This window comes from Tachypleus tridentatus, chromosome 1 (assembly GCF_004210375.1).
Source record: "Tachypleus tridentatus isolate NWPU-2018 chromosome 1, ASM421037v1, whole genome shotgun sequence".
NCBI lineage: Eukaryota > Metazoa > Arthropoda > Merostomata > Xiphosura > Limulidae > Tachypleus > Tachypleus tridentatus.
Window position 1 is genome coordinate 12,980,903 of NC_134825.1, and position 22,893 is coordinate 13,003,795.

The window sequence follows — 22,893 nt, forward strand, 5'->3', positions numbered from 1 at the left end:
GTGATGCTAGCTAAGAAAATAAAGGGTTAGATTAAAAAAAGTGTAACAGTATCAACTGAAAACAAATTTGATTGTCGTGAACCTAGATTGTCAATGAAATATTCAATTTCAGACAGGATATAAAACTCAGTATTATTTGTTACTTTTTGATATTTATGTGTGTAAACCATCATTTCTAATAACTATTAATAATAACCGTTATCAGAAATTTTATTAGTTTTGGTGTGTTTCTATTTTACAACACCTTCGTGTTAAAAAACATTTCTTTACCAGTCTCGCTGGCAAATAAAATATGTTCCATACATATTAATATTTAATTACCTTCTAAATTTAAATATCCGGTTATTTCAAATAGTGATAAATTAACCCACGTGATATCAGGAATCGGAGACTCGTACCAATAAATTATAATACATAACAAAGAATATAGGGAAGGCAGCTAGTTTGTTTGTTTGTTTTGGAATTTTGCGAAAAGCTACACGAGGACTATCTGCGCACGCCGTCCCTAATTTAGCAGTGTAAGACCAGAGAGAAGGCAGCAAGTCACCACCACCCTCCGCTAACTGTTGGACTACTCTCAACCAATAGTTGACTTTAATGAACATTATAACTTCCCAAAGCTGAAAGGGTAAGTATGTCTTGTGTGTTAAAAACTCGAATCAGCGTAGCTCTGATTGTGAGTCAAGCGCCCTAGCTTGTTAGGAAATTGAGAAGTGAAGAAACAAAACAACAGAAGCCAAAATATTTTGTGGCCTCTCTTTTTTACGGTTTCGATCTTGTGTGAAAATTTTGATTTTCGAAGTCTATAGAACTGACACAACAGGTGATGGCATCCAAAGCAGAGAAGCATATTTTTACTTTATATAAAATTATCAATGTACAAACCACATGCTTGGATCATGATGTTTCACTTTGTACTTGATCCTTGGATATAGCTGTGAAATGACTATCGTGTATTCTGTTGCCATCTATCGTTTTTTCCGTAACTTATAACTGATCAGCAAATAATTTCCACCCAGTGGTGTTAATATCCTTTCTTTCACGTAGCAAGTCTTTGATCAGCTCGATTATATTGCAGTAGTGTTTATATGGGTACACAAAGCATCTTCGTTTCTTAATGATACTGTGATAATATTTACTCGTGTGGTGGAAACTGGACTGAGTTTATCCTAGTAGTTGACATAACGCACACATATACTATGTGTACTATGGATATACATATATCCATAGTGAACCAAGGAATGTTGAACATGTTTTCAAGGATTTGTACTCTTGACGTTTCTTTTACTTTGGCTGAGATATCATAAAGTTCACTCTCTTCATTCTGGGTACACTCTACGGATAAAACAGTTTACTTTTTCAGTTTCTCAATGAATACGATTAATGTAGTAGGTTAAACAGTTTTACTGACAAAAGTCAATAATTGAAAGATAAATACTCCGAAACGGTTGTTTAGAGAAAAAAACACATCTATAGCTCAAATGGCTAAATATCTCTAAAAAAAGGTTTTATTAAAACGCCGTTATTTATAAATCATTATTCTGTTGAAAGTTATAAACTTTATGAGACTGCTTATTTTGTGACATGAGATTATACAGCTTACTGCAGTCTACTGTATAGACTCAGCACTCTGTGGTATGGAACTACAAGTCCTGTTACATGGGAATGAACGTACTCTTCAACGGACATGAAAAGATATGTAAGTTAGTCTCCTGACGTTAGTGGAACTTAAGTCTACAAGACAAGTATATTATAGAGGCGTTCTTTCAGGGATCGAGTGTGGTCTTGTGGTTAATGTACCCAAACTGTGCAACGGAGGATTGATGATATGAACATTATTACCACACAAACACTTGATACACTTTGAAGTTGTGTTATAAGAGTAAGAATCAAATCTTATTCGGTTAAACAACAGTAGTGCAAGTGTTCACAATTGATGTTATCGGTTAGCTGTCTTTATTCTTGTCAAAACTTTTTTTTAAAAGTCTGAAGCAAACGAAACTGATTTCATAAGCAAACGAGAGTGATTTTATTGAATTGATCTAACCGGATCACGTATCTTAATGCTTCAGCAAACTTTGTTTAGAATTTATGACAAAACTGATCAACCTGTCCAACAACACATACGTTTCCAGCAGAATTTTATTGTGGCAAAAATTCTCTGTTACTACAAATGTACTTATGAACATAAAAGTACATTGTGACTTATTTAAATGTATTGTATTCTAGGTTGAAATTTGTAATTATAATTATCAAATACAGAAAAGTATACAAACTGCTTATATAAAACGAACTTACCACAAATCTAAGGAAAGAAAATTTCGAATATTTAAGTCAAACAATAAGACAAGCAGAAATTACTCTGGTTGAAAGTTAGATCATCAGCTCATTAGCTAGAATGATGTTACAATCATTTCAATCCAATATTAATTTCGCTGATTCTTCGCTCAATTAACCCGTCATGGCCAGTTGGTTTAGGTGTTCGATTCGTCATTTGATAGCCGCACGCTCGAATCGACGTCGCACCAAACATGCTCTCCCTTTCAGCCGTGGGGGCGTTATAAATAGCGGTCAATCCCCATTATTCGTTGGCAAAAGAGTAGCCAAGTGTTGACGGTGGGTGGTAATGATTAGCTACCTTCCATATAGTCATATTCTGCTTAAAAAGGGACGGCTTGCGCAGATAGCCTTCATGAAGCTTTACTCGAATTTCAAAACGAACAAACAAAAACAAACAAACAATCTTCGCTCAATTAATTTCATGTAGAGCATCAGTAATTACGAACAACCGAAAGCGTGATGTGGTTTTTATTTACTAAACAAAAATGAATATATCTTCTAATGGTATATTTCACATGGTGCTTTGTAATCTTAGGGAAATTTACCTTCTCATTTAAAACTAAAATTTTGGTTGCGTCACTTAGACCAAAATAAAATAACCGATTTTATTTATTTTCTTTTGAAATTGAAAAAAAAATGAATTGTATATTCAATTATAAATACTTGTGCGGAAAAAGTTTGTGTAAAACAGAAATTTAAATAAAAGTATTTCTCTTTGTTCTTTATTGGATTTCAAATTGAAGTTTAATATCTTAAGGGTTAAAATGAGCCTTCTTAATATTAATTAATGTGATACCTTTCAAGTTTACTTGCCACTAAGTTGTCATAATGATTTTATTTTTTAGAAACTGCTGCATAATAACTAAGCCTGAACGTTGCTGAAAGATATCGTGAAAATGTTTCTGTTTTACCTGTTTAACTCTAATGCTATAAAAGGTAAGCAAAATCGGTTGTAATTTTCAGATACCAATACTGCTTATTAAATTAATACGGAAGTAATGATAAAATACAGTCTGTGAAATAATATTACCTTTGAACATTATTAGTTGAATTTACATATTGTAAAACAAAAAACTCAATTTTTTTCATTTTAATTAGAATTTTATTTATTTATCTTATGTTTAATCATTATTTACATTTGTGAAACATAAATATTTATAATTTATTTTAAACGCATTCTTGTCATGAGAGAAAATTTATACACTAAAAGAAAAAAAAATAATTAAACATAAATCTGCATAATCGTCTATTTCTGTTTCCTACAACGGGTATCAAAACCCGGTATTTAACTTGATAATGATTGCTTTATATGGCATACAAATATATCTATATATTATGTGGTAATTGTCATCCTTTTGAATTTCATTTGCCTCTGTACATTAAAAAAAATCTCTAATTTATACTCTTTTGGATAGTAATGATTTTATATTAAATTCTAATTTATTGTGTTTACGTATAACCTTCAACTAGATTTTATATAGTGATCACAACTAATACTTGCTTTGAGAGTCGAGTTTAATTTTCTGCAGTTATTCTGTTTCATATACATCATGAAATTACAAGCAATCAGTAATTAATAATTCCATCTGTTCATTATTTTGTGGTTTATTTAATGTAAAAATATGAAGAAAAATTGTACTCTGAAAATGATTTCGTTATTTGAGAAAGATTCAACATTATCATGTGATGTGCTACATTTTTTCAATTTTTTTTTCTTCCAACTGGACTTTTGTCTTATTTTCCAACTGAGTGCTAGTGTTAATAAAATATGACTGTTTTATTCAGATTAAGCTTCTGTTTTTTCCTATTTGTTGTCAGCTATTTAAACATGTTTTCTTTGTTCAGTTATATATTCCAGCTTCTAATTAAGCAGTTGTTAAATACCTGGATCTTTTACTAAATATTTATAAATATATTCCATTTAGAAGTGCTTTGTACACAGTTTTTACGGTATACTATTTTCGATTATATTTTTCTTTACAGGAAAGATAAGAATATTCAATAGATTACTCAGTTTTAAATTTTAGATCTTATTTGGTGGTTGTGATTAATAAATTATAATGAAAACCATCAAGTTTAAGTTCATTGCTAACTTTATGATCTTATCCTTTCATACCCGTTTCAACAAACCCTAACCCTTACTTTAATATTAAAACATTAGTTTTTCACCAAATAAATAAGAAAACATGATTAAAAACAATCGAGAGTTTCTCTATTTGCTTTAATTTATGTAAAGTCCCACATGTAAAACGTAGAACATTTTCTTTCCTTGTGACCAGTTTCTGACTGACATCTCTTCATAAGGTCATGTAAGTTCTTGTCAGAATTGTATCCAAAGCTACCGGATTTTATTCAGTAAACGCTGTTCTGTTTTTTTTTTTTTCTATTATTGAAACAGTATTTGCACTCGAATGTCACCATTGCTAGCTACTATAGGAATTCAATAAAAGATTATATTTTCAATATTTTGTTGTTTCAACTTCACCTCTGCTATTCCCACATTTGACCCAGCATGTTTAAGTGGTTGACTCGCAATCTTTGAGTCGCTAATTCAAAGTTCCATCCCAACAGGAACGCTAGCTCTCTTAGCCTAGGAGTCAGTATATTTAATGGTCAATATCATTAAAAGAGTAGCTCAAGCGTTGGCTGTGAATCATTATAATTAGCTGTCTTCCTTTTAATATTTCACTAATAGTTTGGGACGACTAGCCCAGACAGTCTTCGGAAAGGTTTGCAAGAAATTCATAACAAATAAGTCGGATGATGAAATGTGGTATGAATAACACCTCTGTTAAGGAGGAAATGATCTTCTTACTTTAGGGTTAACACTTATATAATAATCGTAAATTTCTGTTCACACCCAGAACATTTGAAGACTGGTGTTATCAATCTTAGTGCAAACATTCTGGGGAGTAAGTTGAGTTTAACACTACATAACATCAACTTTCAACCGTCTATTTATTACAATTATCATTTTAACTTACGTTAATCATAGTAATATCAAATAACAACGAAAGTAACTCCAGATTATATTGTTCTGAAAGAAGTGTTTATTTTGGAAATTTTCTGAGAGTAAATGATCGTTGTCAGAAAAAAATTGTTTCCTTTCTATCCATTCATCCATAGCCAAAAGATAATCACACTCATGGATTGATGGTACTCGTTTTTGCTTCCGAACTTTAACTATCGATAGCAGGATAAAATGACTGAAAGGCGCAATAATAACTGAAGTCTAGGAGTCCTTAAAGTGTCATGTCTTTAGGACTGCTGAAAAATGAAGAAACTGAATGACAGTTCATAGAGTAAATGAGATCCGTTAATAAATGTAATGAAAATTATTGAAGCTACAAGACGTCGTGCAAGATCATGGAAAATACGTGACCTGTACATATCTCTTTTGATATGTTATCTTAGAAGATACGTCAAATAGAATCCCTAATGCCAAAGGTATTTCAGCCACATGTTTGTTATCTCAGATAATTCTGAAGGTGTTTATATCAACACACACACATCTTTATCGTCGATATGATGAAAAATACTCACCTGGAATTACACATACCACACTTAAGTTATTAATTGTTCAGATAACTGGACAAGGGGATAATACCTATTTTTGGAATTGGACAGAGTGACACTCTAGTCAGTTAAGCATTAGGACGAAGGCGAGGTCAGATACTAGGATACGATCATTACTCAATTTAAACCTCTCTAGAGAATGAAACGACCAACCATTCCATATTTAATACTGGAAATAAGGAAAGTTTATTGAAAACTTGGCCAGTCTATTGAATTATAAGGGTGTGTGTGTGTGTGTGTGTTTTCTTATAGCAAAGCCACAAATGGCTATCTTCTCGGCCCACCGAGGGGAATTGAACCCCTGATTTTAGCGTTGTAAATTCGGAGACATACCGCTGTACTAGCGGGGGGCTGAATTAGAAGGATCAATTGCATTTTAACGCGGCATGGCGAAATGGATTAAGGCGTTTGACTCGTAATCTGAGGCTAGCGGGTTCAAATCCCCGTCGAACCAAACATTTTTGCCCTTTCAGCCGTGTGGGCGTTACAATGTACGGTCTCTCCCACTATTCGTATGTAAAAGAGTAGCCCAAAAGATGACGATGAATGGTAATGACTAGCTGCCTTCCCTCTAGTCTTACCCGACTAAATTAGGGACGGTTAGCACAGATAGCCCTCGTGTTGCTTTACTCAAAATTAAAAAACAAACAAAACACAAATACTTGAAGACATACCCTATATTGTATATACCTAAGGTTTCTATGCAATACTGCCTTCGAAGATACTGAAGTTTACGATGCAATATCGTACATGCAGATTCTGAAGGTTTCGATACAATATTGTTCATGCATATCCTGAAGGTTTTGATACAATATTGAACATACAGATTTTTAAGGTTTCGATGCAATATTGTTCATGCAGATTCTGAAGGTTTCGATACAATATTGAACAAACAGATTTTTGGGGGTTTCGATGCAATATTGTTCATGCAGATCAGGAAGGTTTCGATAAAGTATTGTATATAGAATTCCTGAAGGTTTCGATACAATATCGTACATACAAATCCAGAAGGTTTCTATACAATATTGTTCATGCAGACAGTAAAGGTTTCGATGCAATATTGTACACTCAGATCCAAAGTTTAGATAAAATATTATACATGCAGATCCTGATGATTTCCATAAAATATTGCATATGCCGATCCTGAAGGTTTGTATAGAATATCGTATTTGCAGATCCTCAATTTTTCTGTAGTATAATCGACTTGCAAATCCGAAAGGTTTATCTGTAGGTGAGATTATTGAAGTTCTCCTGCATAAAACTATGTTGCATTACATAGTTGATATAGACACGTTTTATAAGTTTAAAGTAAATCTTATGAATGAAATGTTTGGGTGGAAGAATCGGCAAATGTTTCAAATCTGCAGTCGCTAAGATCACTCCATTGATAACCGTATCTAGAAGTAATTACATACAACTTCTAACTTACTTTATTTAAGTTTGTTCTAAAATCTCAGTTTATCACATACCGGAGTGTCATCAGAATTTTTCATGTGCTTTTCTGATTGTCGAACAACTATAGAACATAGTAATAATGGTTTCACAATAGCCTGTGGAGATAATTATTGTACAAAATACTATACAACACACACTTACAACAACACACTGTAATGACAGTGGTACTGCCTGATAAGTGAGAGTACAAAGAAGTTAACGTAATTTTACGATAATAAATTGTTGCAAAAACACCTGAAGCCTTGTTTTCTTAAATTATATATTTATCTAATTGGACGTATATTCAAGCTGCATGCTAGATGAAGCGGATATCAAATTGATATAAATAATCGAGTACTTTATTAATAAGAATAAAAAAAACTCTTATGTATAAGCTACTTTGCTATTCATATTAACAGGATCTGGAATACGATAATATTAATAATAGTATATTTCAAAAACTGAAATATTTCGTAAACGTTCATATCGAATTACAATTCTTTATTCAGCTGCGATACTAAAGATACGTTTTATTGAATTTCATCACCATCTAAATAATATAATATTTTCATAATTTGAAAGAAACAACCAAAATGTTCAGAAAAACTCCAGAATTAAAAAGAAATGACAGAAATATAGAACTAATAAGTAGTAACAGTGTCATCTGAATGTCAAGTTTACAAGTACAACTTGACAGTTGGTATTAATCGTAATTTTGTTTTAAATAAATATGTCAGTCTTTCGTTTTGAAGAAATAGTTTAAACTAATATTTTTGTAACATCTCACTGTATACTGCAACATGTTAAAGTAACACATAGTATCGATTATGCTTAGAAAATTTTATTAAATTGTGTAATATTCTGATACAAATTTTTGTCCTTCAGTGAATGTTGAAATTGCTGAAAAATGGTTTCTGATGTTGCCAGAGCTGTGAATGTCCACCCAAGCACTATCACAAGGCTATAGAATCGTCACCAACAACATGGATCAACTCGTGACCGTCTACGATCTGGCAGAACTCGTGTGACCACGCCCGCACAAGATCGCTACATCCGGTTACGTCACCTTCGGGATAGGACCACCACTGCGACGTCTACTGTCTCAACCATACCAGGGATGGGTAGGATTTCCGATCAGACCGTATGCAACCGTCTACGAGATTCTTAGGCCCCATGTTCAACCCATCACGGTGAACGTTAACGACGTTTTTCAACATGACAACGCCCTACTCACACAGCTCGACTCACCACTGTCTTCTTGGGACACCACAACATCAACGTTCTTCCCTGGCTTTCCAGATCTCCAGAATTAAACCCCATCGAACATCTTTGAGACGAGTTGGACCGACGTCTGCGACGGCGAAAACCTCAACCGCAGACTCTACCTCAGCTTGCGGCAGCTTTGCAGGCTGAGTGGACAGCCATTCCACAGGATCTGATTCGACATCTCATCGTTTCCATGCGCAAAAGATGCCAAGCAGTTATTGATGCTCATGGGGGCATACTCGTTATTGACGTTGAGTGACGTTAAACTTCAACTAGTGAACGTGGACTACGCCTTTGCAATCTTTGGATGTTCAGCAGTGAATGTGCAAAGTTTCACAGATGTCATACAGAACTACCTGGAATAAACTTGTTAACAATTTGACTCAAATTTTGCCTCTTGCGTTTTTTTTTTTTGAAGAGTTTATATATGTATATATCTTACATGAAACATGTAGTCTTTGATTACAACTGCAGGTGTGAAAATATAATAATCCAATATGTAAAGTTAAATGATAAAATAATTACTGTTTTCATCCTTTACTAGTATTTGTGTGTGTGTGTGTTTTCTTATAGCAGAACCACATTGGGCTATGTGCTGAGTACACTGAGAGGAATCGAATACTAATATTTGACGCAGATAAAAGTAAATGTTTTTCTGTATTTCTAAATATTTTTTTCTTTATTATTCAGCATACAACTCCACAATGAGCTATCTGTATTATACCTAACATGAGTATCCGAACCTGGTTCTTAGCCATTAACTACAGAGGGGCTTTTAAGAATTTAATGGTTGAATGTTTATTTTAATTGGGACAAATCTTTCTCGTCATAAGTGTCTGGTGTTTAATGACAAGCTATAACATAAGACACTGAAAACAAAATTACCACTTTTATTTAAATTGTGCGTGTTTCACATTTCTGTCAAATTTGAGATGCATACTATTTGAATATGTGTAGTTCTGGTTTTGTTAGTTTTATTTGTATAATCTCATAAAACCAAAGAACTCAACAGTATTGAGAGAACTAATTGTTTGAACGTAAATCATTCAAACTCCAGATATTCACGTCTCAGCCATATAAAGTGATCGAATGTGTTAGTGTAGAAAAGAATCCAATCGCTTTTCTCTAGACTTCCAGTGGCACAGCTTTAAATCTGTAGATTTATAATCCGAAACGAAATTTTCTTCTCAGCTTTTAACTAAATTTTATCATTAAACTTTTGTTGTTTACTCGTGACAAATATATACAACAAAACTTTATGTTGAGCATCAAGCCGTCTTTCAAAGTTGTTGTTCACGAAACTGCAAATTATGAGATATTTGATGTTTCTTTAAGATGCTAAAGTCAAAGTCACACAATAACTTATATGTCCCATATCAATCGCGACTATCTAAACCCAATTTTCAATCTTATAATTTCCCTTGACCTATTGTTGAACTGATAAGACGTCTTTTCTCTTATCATTTTTGATTGACCTTTTCTATGAATAAAAAGTTTTGGTACATACTCGACAGATGGCCAGAATTGTTATTTCCTATGAAATACATATTTATTTGGCTTGTTTTGAATTTCGCGCAAAGCTACTCGGGGCTATCTTCCTAGATGTCCCTAACTTAACAGTGTAAAAGACTAGAGGGAAGACAGCTAGTCATCACTACCCACTGGTAACCCTTGGGCTACACTTTCACCAACGAATAGTGAAATTGACCGTCACAAAATAACAACTTTACGATTAAAAAAGCGAGTATGGCTGGTGTAACAAGGATTCGAACCCACGACACTCAGATTAAGAGTCGAATGCCTGAACCACTTGTCCGAAATATTTGTTATTACCTGAGGTTTATATTTTTCTCGCTTTAATAACTACACATCGGGAGAATTATCACTTAAGTGTGTTTTATGGTATGAATCTCAAATGAATTAATTTCGTAATATCTTGAGACATAAAGTTATGTTCAAAATGCTAAAGTTTTATACTGGAGCGTAACAGTCGATTTCACTTGGATTTAGAAGCTGCACAACATCAAAGTTTCCGTTGTAGCTGTTTCAAAAAAGCAGAAAACCCTGTAACACACAGTAAGTATACAGTAAGTAAACACGAGAAATTAAAAGAAAAAACTTGGCTCAAATCTTATTATTAAAACTGAAGAAAACATGAAGACTGAAACCAAATATTACTAATTCTTAATGACGAGAAACCATCTTGAAATAGACATGTATCTCAGAACGGCTGGTGTGGGTATTAACACTTTTAATGATAAGCAGAGAACAATACTTTGACCTTCCGAGGTCATCTTAAGGTTAAAATGTTACTAAGTTTCAATTCATTTACAGCATTACTTACTGGAATATTTTGGCTTCATATTTATATTTCTTTTATATCTCTAACAAAACAAGAAGAGTTTTGTTTCAGTCAAATCAAGCCTTTAAAAGAAAAGTAGTTACATCGAAATAAAAACGTGAAATTCCAAAATGAATTAAAACATGCTATTAAGACGGATATTCCTTACACATACCAATATGCAAGCGGCGTTATCACCGTAAAATAACAGTCAATATATGTATCTCTTTTATACAACTTATGCAGATAGAGTATCAAAGTTTCTTTTAATAATTCGTGATTCATCACTGAAGATAAACGCCAGTCGTGTCTATTTTATTGCGATATTTTTAACCTTTGAATTACTACACTAGATAAGAATTCAAAAGAGCATAATATTGCTTTATACTCTAAATACAGTAAGAAAAGTTTTGTTTAATGAATAAAAACAAGAACAATGAAGTTAGAAGTCTGTGTTTCATTATTTTCTTATTTATCTATTAATTTCTTAGAGAAATCATGCAACTATTCAGTCTTATAATTCGTTGAGTTTATAGAATGCTTTGGAAGAAGGAGAAACTACCAGTAATTTACTCCTTCTACAGCCAGTTATTTCCCTCGTTTGGTGATGGATGGTACTTTAACAAGTCCTCAGGAATTAACCTTCTGACATTGGTTCAAAATCCATCGTTTAGATAGAAGACTCATGTATTTTCATATGCCCGAAATGCAACGGATAATGATATTCTAACTTTTCTAGAAGGAGGAAATGTTATAGGTTTAATTATCTGTGGCAAAACACAGATAAATATTGAGTGTTCTTTTGATATAGAGGTTGGAAAATGGCATCACATTTGCTATGTGTAGTCTTCTTGGTAAAGAAGCTCATCTCTGATGATGAATGGTTATCGTTGCTATGGCAGTGTTACTGGGGTAACTAAGGTAAAAGCAGTTCAAAAAGGAGATACAGTTGTTTTTGAAGAAGATCAGGATAAAGTTGGTGGTTGATTGATGGTTCCAAAAATATGGAAGAAGAGTTGAGTGAACTAAATATGTGGAATTCGCACTGGACAGTAAGCAAACATTAGACCTAACTAAATGTGATGATGAGAGAGATCTGTACGGAAACATAATTCAGTGTGTAGAGACATATTTTATGTTGAATGATGGGGTTGCTAGTTTCATAATAAAATTTGTGCTCAGACATCATGTCACAATAAGTTTAATTTCGTGTAGAACCGTTAACCCTAAGTTTGTAAGAACTATATGTTATATTCAAAACCTCTTTAAAGTTTAGCTTATAAAATCTTTGTAACTCGCTTGCACTTTTTCATCGTAATCTTCAATATATTGAATATGTATGTTTTATGGTGTGTGTTTTAATGTTGTAAACTGAATATGCCTTCACAGACGAGCCATTAAATCGCTGTACTACAAGAAGAAGATTTAGCTCATATTAGGCCTATTTCATATTTGCTAAGATAAATCTTTACTATAAAAAGTTGCAGTGACCATATTAAGTTTGCTAACAGTACCATCAGCTGTATTGTTAGTCTGAAATTTGACCACCAATTATTTGTCAAGTACTAAATGTAAAACTATTTTACAGACTCTAAACCAATCTCTTTACCAACAAATAAATAAGTTTATATTTTATAAATCAACATACGCAATAAGAAGTGTCAAAATTTACTCATGTCTTAGTTTCAACTTTAGAAAACCTTAACAATCTATCGAGAACTTTCGACATATTTTAACCAAATTTCATATAAAAAGTGTGTATTAAAAGAATAAAGAAATTAATATACATTAATAAATTTGTTTGTAATCAGTAAGACTCAGTGAAGGTTTATTATTTTAATGATTTTATATTGAGTTTAACTGAACTGTGATAAATGTGTTTTCGTAACTTACTTACCTATATACTCTGTATGTGGGTAAGTTACGAAAACACATTTATCACAACAAACCACCATTAAGGTAGCCTTTTACAGTGCGAACGTCAACACACAAAGGAAAAACTACAAAACATATAGCCAGAAGTTATTCTATAATTATTTACGCAGTTACGTAATGGGCTGTCTGTGCTCTGTCAATAACGGGTATCCATCCACGGGTTTGTGTAACTGAAAAGGTGACCATCTTTGTAAATTATCTTCTGTTACCTGATCAAGACTTTTGGATTAGGTTTTCTCTATAAAGAGCCACAAATTGAACAAGGAGGATTATTTTCTGCGGTTAGAGCAGCCACTCGCATTTGTTTTTGTTTTCTGTTAGCGACTGCTTTTCTTTGAATAAATTCCAGACACTTAGTGTATCGTTGGTGTAATAACACTAATATTTTGTATAATATGTAGCAGCTCAAACAAATACTTAACTATCAGATAACGAATCAATCACCTCAATCACCTGGTTATACCAATCCGATACAGTATAGTTCAAGCTACAAATATTCTCTAAGATACCAAAGTCTCTTCTGAATCACTTTTATTTATTTCTGATATTTTAAATGTAAACTCTTTGAAACTCAGTTCTAGTCAAACACAAGTTCTCTATCTTTTCATATAATTTGGAATAAATAAAGTATTATAATTTTTCTTTGTAAGGAAAATAACTGAGATACAAGAAAAAAAATTACAACTATAAATATCGTATTCTACGTGTCTTTGTAAATACGATTGTTAGTTATGAGTATAAAATTTAACTGTTTATATTTTTAAATTTATATATTTTCACGTGATTGTCTTTTGTATCTGATTTGAAGTAACTTAATATAGCATATAAAATCATTATAAGAGGAAATATATCTCAAATATGTTATAACTTATGATAGTTATTAAGTTTATAAATCTTCGTGTTATTCTTTGTTTTGTGTGAGTAAAAACACTGAAGTATAAGAAATAGTATTAATAAAGCTATAAATGTCATTATCCTTGAACCTAAGAACATATAATAGTATATACATATATTTAATGTATGAATTTCTTCTCAAAGTGAATGTTCAAAATAGCACTTATATATTATTCATAATCCTACTCTATAGTTTGTATTTGCATTTTGCTTTAATCATAACAAGCAAGAGTATTTGTATGCTAATATACAAAATCACTAGTATTATACTAATAAAGCCTTACGAAAGAAATCATTATAGCCAAACTCTTTAATGGTGTTAAATATCAATCGAATAACATTATTCAAAAATCCTTATTTCACTGTTGTACAGTTTTGTTCTCAGAGCTATATGTTCACTTTACGTAACCTTGTTTACAGTCTTATTTCCATGTTGTGGGAAAATGTTAACAAAGCCCTATTTAGGTCTATTTTTCCTTTTGTTATCATAGTGTTAATTGGAATAATACCGAATTGATCAAATAAATTAATAAAAGGTATGAAAGTAGAGCAATTAGAAATATTTAAAAAATTAAATTTAGCTTTAAATAGAGATCCTGGCCAACAATTGTAAAAATTCATTTATGAAAATCATGTTTAAAGATAAATTGCAGCATCCTATATGTAAAATGATTGTCTACATATTAAACATCCATTAGTTATTATTTGTTATTAGTGTAGTACAAAGTGTACTTCAATGAATGGACATTGATAATTATATCTTTTAGTTGATTATATACAGCACTTGGATAAAAGGTAATTCATGAAACAATATATTTTGATATATGCATTCATTAAATATATATATATAGTGTCAATGGTTTTGTTTTTACTGTAACGTTTAGAACCCTTTTTATTTTATATAATGGGTGACAATAACTACGGGATAGAGATATTGTTTTTGGTTGCAATTACCTTTCTCTAATACAAAATGAGTATTATGTTATTGTCATTTTGATTTCTTCTGTGACAATGATAAAATTTTCTTATGTGCTACAATTATAGTTTTTAAGCATATGAATCCTATATATTGGCTAAACGAGTAAACGAATATTGTATTCATATAGTCTTCAAATAGGTTTTAAGGTTTTTTAGTGTAGCATTTAGATGTATCTATATATTATGTTTTATTTCGATTGCCGTTGGTAACTGTGATCATTGTGAATGTCATTTGTCATCTGTAAATAATATAATCCTTTAACTTTGTACTATTTTCAGTAATAATGACTTTGTGTTGAATTGTAATGAATTGTGTTTGCCTATTATTTTCAGGAAAATTTTACTTTTTATCACACCTAATACATGCTTTGAGAACATGCTTTAATGTTCTGTAAAAATGTATCCTGCTTTTCAGAAATATTTCAGACTGACATGTGATGCGCTGCATTTTCTTACAATTCTCTGTTAACCTGGTGACCTTTTTTATTATAAACTGTTTGTGTTATTTTCTACCCAAATGCTAGTGTTAATAAAATATAGTTGTTTCATGAAAATTAACCATTTCTCTCTTGATTTGTTGTTAAAAGATTAATTACATTTCCTTTCTTCAGTTATATTTTCCATCTCCTGGTTAAACAGATGTAAAATACGTACGTGTTTTTAATTTAGAAATATTTTACTGAGAATTAATACACATATTCCAATCAGAAGTACCTTTTCAATGAAAGATGACAATATAAAAAACATATTCAGCTTTTATTATTTAATTTTTTACTTGGTGGTTTAGATTAATAAATTTTCAATAGAGATCTTTAACTTTAACGATAAAATTATGAATTTATTCATCCATACCAGTTTCAACACAAACTGCCGCCATATTTTCTCTCCACCTGACCAATTATTGATTGATATTTCTTCATCAGCTGATATAACTTCTCTTCAATACTTTACACTCATCCCAGTACTACCGAGATTCGTTTTTTTCATGACATTATGTGCTTTTTGTTTTCTATTATAAAAAATTTATACAGAAAAACTACTGAATTTGTTCTACTACTCTAAACAAACATTATGAATCTATCAGTATTAACTGGCTACCATCAAAACAAGTTGGAACAAGAAATAATTACTATTTGCTCCATTAATTTATTAATCTATCTTTCTAAGATTATGCAAAAAATAACATCGATCAGACTTTTTATATCACATTGTATTAACTGAATCAGTATGCAAATCATTTAATAATAATCAAGCGACAATAGATGTACTTTTGGAAGTTTTTTGGCACAATGCCATAAAGTATAAACTAGAATATCAAAATTTTAAAGAAACTGTATTCAGAATGATATCGAACTTGTTGGTCGATAGAAATGACAATGCTAAATATCTGTATGAGGATACGTTATCAAAAACATTCAGTGTTAGTGTTGAAGTCAAATAACTTATAACGTTTCAGAAAATAACCTAAAAACACATCAAGTTCAATGAAACAGAGGAATAACATTAGCACTAAGGCTTCCAAAATTCACTCCAGTTTATTACGTACGTAAAATTAACAACGGACTCATTTTTAACTGAATTACCTTTCAAATAAGAAATATCAGGGAAAGGTAATATATATATGGTATTGTCATATATGCAAACAAATAAAAAAACTTTTAAATAAAGATTAAAGCTATTGAATCTAAGCATAAGATACTTTGTTTTTATTTAAGTTGTAACAAGTAATTAAAATAAACTATAAAACACTGAATTTACTAAAATTAGATTATAGAACATCGCTGCCAACCAGAATGTAAAAATAGTTAAATATATTTAGGTTTTTATACTTCTCTGTCATCAAATCATTGGACTATCACTTAACAGAAACACTTGATTATTCTCGGACCAGTCCATTTGTCTTTCCTTATTTTCTGTAAGTGAAAAAAATACTTCTGTTTCTTATCAGTTGGTATCATGTACGTTAGAGTATCACCATTCTGTTTTTTTATATCATTCAACGTTTTAATTTCAATACCCTCAATACTCCTTTATTTGTTCTATCAGTGTAATTATTAATAATATTTACGTTCTCTGTCGATCCGTCTTCTTGTATTCCAACTAGTTCAAGGTCACAGCCTTCCTCAAGCGAAACATTACCGTCTGACTTTGGACACATTGAGCGATGGTGTTCAGGATTTTGTGTGTTACACGTCATACAATAATAGTTATGTCCACATGTCCTTGTTTATGCCAGATGTAGCACTGAAATTCAGGGTCAGACGATTTTCATATATACATAAATAATACATCTTCTTGTATTCCAACTAGTTCAAGGTCAATAATGACTTTGGTTGAGCGATGTTCAGGATTTTGTGTGTTACACGTCATACAATAATAGTTATGTCCACATGTCCTTGTTTATGCCAGATGTAGCACTGAAATTCAGGGCAATCAGTAAACAGACGATTTTCATATATACATAAATAACAGATTTTGTGTTGGTCGTTATGTTTAATGTTGTAATAAGCAACACGATCTAATGCATCAATTAATTTTACCACATACGTTAATAACGATTTGCCTGGTGGACACACTACACGAAATATTCTAGTTTCGATATACACGTCCTTTATTTTCTTCTGGTGTATTTTCGTCAGTTCTATATTGTCTACATTGGTATCCAAATTCTTCAATTGTTAACTATCTGGTCATTGTTAACATATGGTGGTACATTGAATATGAACACTGTCACCACTGCATTCACAGTTCACTGGTTGGTAATAGTTTTTCTCCACATTTAATACCCATATTCATGCATGTTTTTACATCAGATAGTTCTTTAAACGTAATTTCATGTCATTCAGGTCTGAAAACTGTCGATTCTATACAACCAACTCCATATAAATGTTCTACTGCATAAAAACTTATTCAAAATTCATTCCTTCTGTACGAAGTAACACCGTTTTATGCATTAAGTCTAACACATTTAACTCGATATTCATATTTTCATCTAACGGCGTAATTGATGCCATGATGAGTTGTCCAACTGAAATACCTTACAAGGGCATTAAACTAAAAGAAAATGTATAAAAAAGGCCTTAGATTATTATTTTAACGACAAAACTCACAACTCTAAAAACAATGTCACCTTTCTAATCTCAAAAATGTAGTAGTACAATACTTAATTAATATAAATATCGAGAAGTTTTAACGTTAACTTTGAATTAGAACTGATTAAGCAAGTGATACGAAAGTATATCCCCAGATTAACGTCAGGTGATGTAACACCCAGACGAGACCTGTTTCACATTTAAGATTTCTACTGAATCGTTTCATGATGAAGTTAGTACAATAAAAACTTTATAAAATACCTGAAGTAATAACACATGTAACGTTCTTTTCATTCCTTAAAAATATCATCAGTTTATCTTAAAACAAACACATGAGTATAATGATGAAAACAAGTTAATATAATATAAAACCAACATTAGAAAAATATCATCAATTTATCTTAAAACACAGTCATGAGTCTAACGATGAAAACAAGTTAATCTGTCTTCAGATGAAGTGAAAGCAGCAAACATAAGAAAATGTAAAGGATGGTTTTATATATATTTAAATGATAAGAGATGGTTTCCAAGTGCTGGTGAGGCCTTGTGTGTAACGTAAAATAAGCTCATAAGATTCTGATCTGAAGAAGTTGCCACTTTAAATGAAGAAATTGGTCTTTTTAATTGAAAACTAAACAGCCAGGTCGTGGCCATAGATAACCGGATGACAGGAAAAAGAAAGACAGAAAGACCTCTAGAAGCACTGAGTTATGATTTATAGAAAAGGAAACAAGGTATATAAGTTGAGTGTTTGACAAGTTTATAATACATGATACTCAATAATATAACTTTTTCATAAATATATTTAAACATTTATATCTTTACAATGAATACTAACTATGAACTAAGAAACTTGTGGACATTTTTTGTTACTGTTAAAAATATCTACAATAAGTATATGTACAATATTATATTGTGGAGTTTCAAAAACAGATAAAATTACGTGAAAACATTCTCAAAATTATGAATAGTGAAATTCATAGTTAAAAGAAAACACTAACTGAACTTTCACATTTAAGGAGATTCCTTCAGCAAGGTGTTAGGATATATGTGGTTTTGTTACATATCACTGTTTTCAAAACGTTGTATTTTTGCTTTTAATATGTATGAATATTTTTTGGGTTTTGACGAAAATAATTTGATTATTATTAAGAGGTGCTTATTATAAACTGTAAAATTACTATAAAACTAATATTGTAATTTTATATCATTTGTGGAATTTGTTGGACACCATGGTCTGCTAAATGGATTATTCCATTCTATCTCTTATCAACTTATGGAATGGTTCCTTTGATGCAGTTATTTGTATTGTTAACTTGAGTTATATCATAATTTTGTTTTATAGGGACATGGTTTGTAAAGAAATTAATTTATAATATACATTTACTTAGTTTTCATATTTTTACATAACCTGTGATTTAACTTCCATTTGATGTGCCACAGAAAAGTCTATGATTCTCACCATAATATTCATTCTTTTCATTATTAAAAAAATGTTTATTAAAAAGACAATTAAACTAAAAATTACATAATTGTTAAGTTACGTCATTTTATTGTTTGGATTCTATTCTGTTGAATGATAGAATTACAAATACAGTAATATTAGGAGCAGGTAACTATTACAGTGCATCAGCCAATAAAGTACGTTGTTTTACATACTTATTGTTACTGACCAATGATAAAAATAAAAGCCAGTTGAGAATCAAGATTGGTTTAATAATTAATTTTATGTTACTGCAGGAAAATTTAACTTCTTAACAAATTGAGTAATCTTTATAGGAATGAATTCTTTGGTATCTTAAAGCTACAAACATGAGAAAATAGATGTGTAGTGGAATTAAAATATTTATAAAATTATGATATTTTATATAGAAAATTTAATAGCTAATAAATTTGTTTTAAAAATGACAGAGGTTTATCACTGCTCTCTTAAGAAAAAAACTTTGGACGTTTTGTAAATGTTAATATTTGTGAAACTAAAATAGATTTCTTGAAACTGATATACAAATATACATTTGTTAACATGTTGTTTGGCAACCCTTATTTCTAGACATCAGTTTTTGTATAGCAGAGGACATAATAACAATAGATCAAAATTTTTCTTTAAAATGAAAATAGCAAGTGAAAATAATGAATTTTAAGTTCTGAAAAAATTAATTTCAGTTCAACGAAACTAGGAAACCAGTTCATAGAATTTGTGATATCTCAAGAATGATTACTTCCAGTTAGTATATTAACGTTTATATACTATTTATGTTATGGTAATTATAATAACTCATAAGTGAAAGTAAAGAAGAATATGTCATGTATGGTATTGAAGAGACCTCTCGTCAAACGAGAGTAATAGTTAATATGTCGAAATCATTAACCCCTCATCGGCACAGCGGTATGTCTGCGGCCTCATACCTCTGAAAACTGGGTTTCGATACCTGTGATGGAGAAAGCACAGATATTCCACTGTGAAGCTTTGTGCTTAATTTCAAACAAACCAAAAACCGTTCAGTGGAATTTATAATTCATGTGAAGCATTAAAACAAACAAAAACAAAATTATCTAGTGGAAAGGAAACACAAACTATAACATCATACCTTAGAGGAAACTTTGTATAAATCCAACCAAATATAAAAGAGAAACAAAAATGGGAAAGATAAATAAAACCTAATCACACACTACAGAAGATATCCTGATGTATTCCCATGTTTGTTTTATCTAGTTATCCATATGTATTGACAGCTTCCACTTTTAACGAACAAAGAATTCAACTGTTTTAAGATATTTCTCTATAATTTGTTTCATGTGAGAAAAATAGTTCTTATTCTGTAGTTTCTTCAAATATCTACATATGGCAATATTGCTTTGTTGCATACTTTGTTTCGGTCTTGTTAAATTTTCGGATACTACCAAGGTCCATCTTACCTGATTCATAACCATTAGTACTCGTTACAGTACATATACTAGTAACTTCTAATATATTAAGAGTATCTTGACCAAATTTGGCAGAATTTTAGTAAACATTACAATGCTTTTGCACATGAAAAATCTGATTTTCTAATTAATTATTTGTTATTAATATAATTAATTATTTGTTATTAATATCTGTTCATGGAATTGTTGATTATGTTAATAATGTTTGTGTAATTTTACATAGAATAAAATTATCAATCGACACTGAAGAGGTTCTTAAAGTATACAGTAAAGATGAGTTTTAACATTGTGAAAATTCAGCACATCGGGAGAGACAGTGTCAAAATATCATCCTTATCAAGTCACTGAATCTAGTCATTCACAATCTTATTGTGTCTGGTCACTCATCCCTACAGTTATATGAACTTGTTCTTTCACTACGACATCCTTATGTATTGTTGTGTCTAGTCACTCAGCTGTACAGTTATCCAAACTTGTTCTTACACTGCAACATCCTTACGTTCTGTTGTGTTTAGTTGCTCACCTGTACAGTCATCCAGACTTGTTCTTACATTACAACATCTTTATAGTATTAAGTGTCACTGTAAAGATAGCACTGAGAAAACTTAGAATCGTTAAAACAGGCAGTGATTCTCTATGATAACCTGTTGTCATCACCGCTTGTTTTATCAGGAGAAAAAATATTCTGTTAAAAATTATATCTATAGACATAACCAATGATATATCTGGCACGTTATTTTTTGTTTCTTTTCTCCGAGTTGAGGGAACGTTTGTTTATTTTTTATTAAAATAGTTTATAAAGAACTCCAGTTAATTATTACTAAATTTAAAAATTTCATTGACATGTCATTATATATAATTAAATGTACGGCCAGGCAATTACTTCATTATCGCAATATCATTGTAAGATACCTTTATAATCTGATGAAAGCATAATTCACTCGTCTCCAGTGATAAATGATTGTTGGGAGACAATTTAATATTTAAACAGTTTTAAACTATAACGTTTTTACTGTTCTAAACTTTCATGTTTTATTATTGGAAAGCTGCCAAAGTTATTACTGTATAACATTATAATGAAATCAGAAATCAGATGGTCATTATATTTGTATACTGTTAACATGTTGCAGGAACTTGTGTTCGATTTTGTAGCTAAAATACTACAAGTAATCTTCAAACGTTGAGATCCGTTTCAAGTTAAGCTTTACATTCTTAGTTTATACTAAATTGTTACTCATTTGAGCAATATAAACATGTCTGAAGTATCTGATCTTTGGTATCAGATCAACATGGTCTGATTATCTTTGACTAACTATAATCGTCAAGATAATATTTCTTATGTATTGTTAGACATATGGATAAAAACATTCTCATCGATATAACAGCGATTAAACACGCGACAAAGTATTAGAAAATAATGAACAACAGAAATTCGAGACTTTCTAGGGTTGACCTCTTCCTGATCAACAACAAAAGGTGTTAAAGATGGAAGTGTTTAACAAAAGCTAAGATTTACTACATCTTAGTGTCGTACACGACTTTTTCTAAACAACCTCTGACCACGTCTGTGTAAGAAACATTTTAATCAACTCTCCAAACAGGCTATATTATTGATATTAGTACTTTTAAGCTCTTAAGACAGTGAAGTTTCTTATTTTAAAAATTTCAAATGCAGAAAATGTTCGTAATGTAACACATTTCGTTAAATTAAATTGTTCATCAATTTTTATTTATGTCTTATTGGTTTGTTTCTTAAATTTATCATAAACTTATTCAGGGTTATTTGTGCTAGCTGGTGAACAGTAGAGATCTGAAGGTAGTACAGATAATCAACACCACTAACTCTTGGACCACATTTTACTAACGGTTCAAAATTGACAGCCCCCAATGGCTTATTGGTATGTCTTCGGACTGACAACGCTAAAAATCGGGTTTCGATACCCGTGGTGGGCAGAGCACAGATAGCCCATTGCGTAGCTTTGTGCGTAATTCAAAAAACAACAGAATTGACAACCATATTATAAGCCATCGAAGGTAGAATTTCTGTGAAGGGTCTCGAACACAACAAGTAGGTGGCCAGTGGAACATCTCAGCTTCTAAATTTTGTTAAAT

General features: G+C 31.1%; 1 pseudogene; it reads left to right on the forward strand.

Moving 5' to 3' along the window:
- Positions 1 to 11,525: 11,525 nt before the first annotated feature.
- LOC143225057 (C-reactive protein 1.1 pseudogene) lies at positions 11,526 to 12,233 on the forward strand (annotated as a pseudogene).
- Positions 12,234 to 22,893: the final 10,660 nt, after the last annotated feature.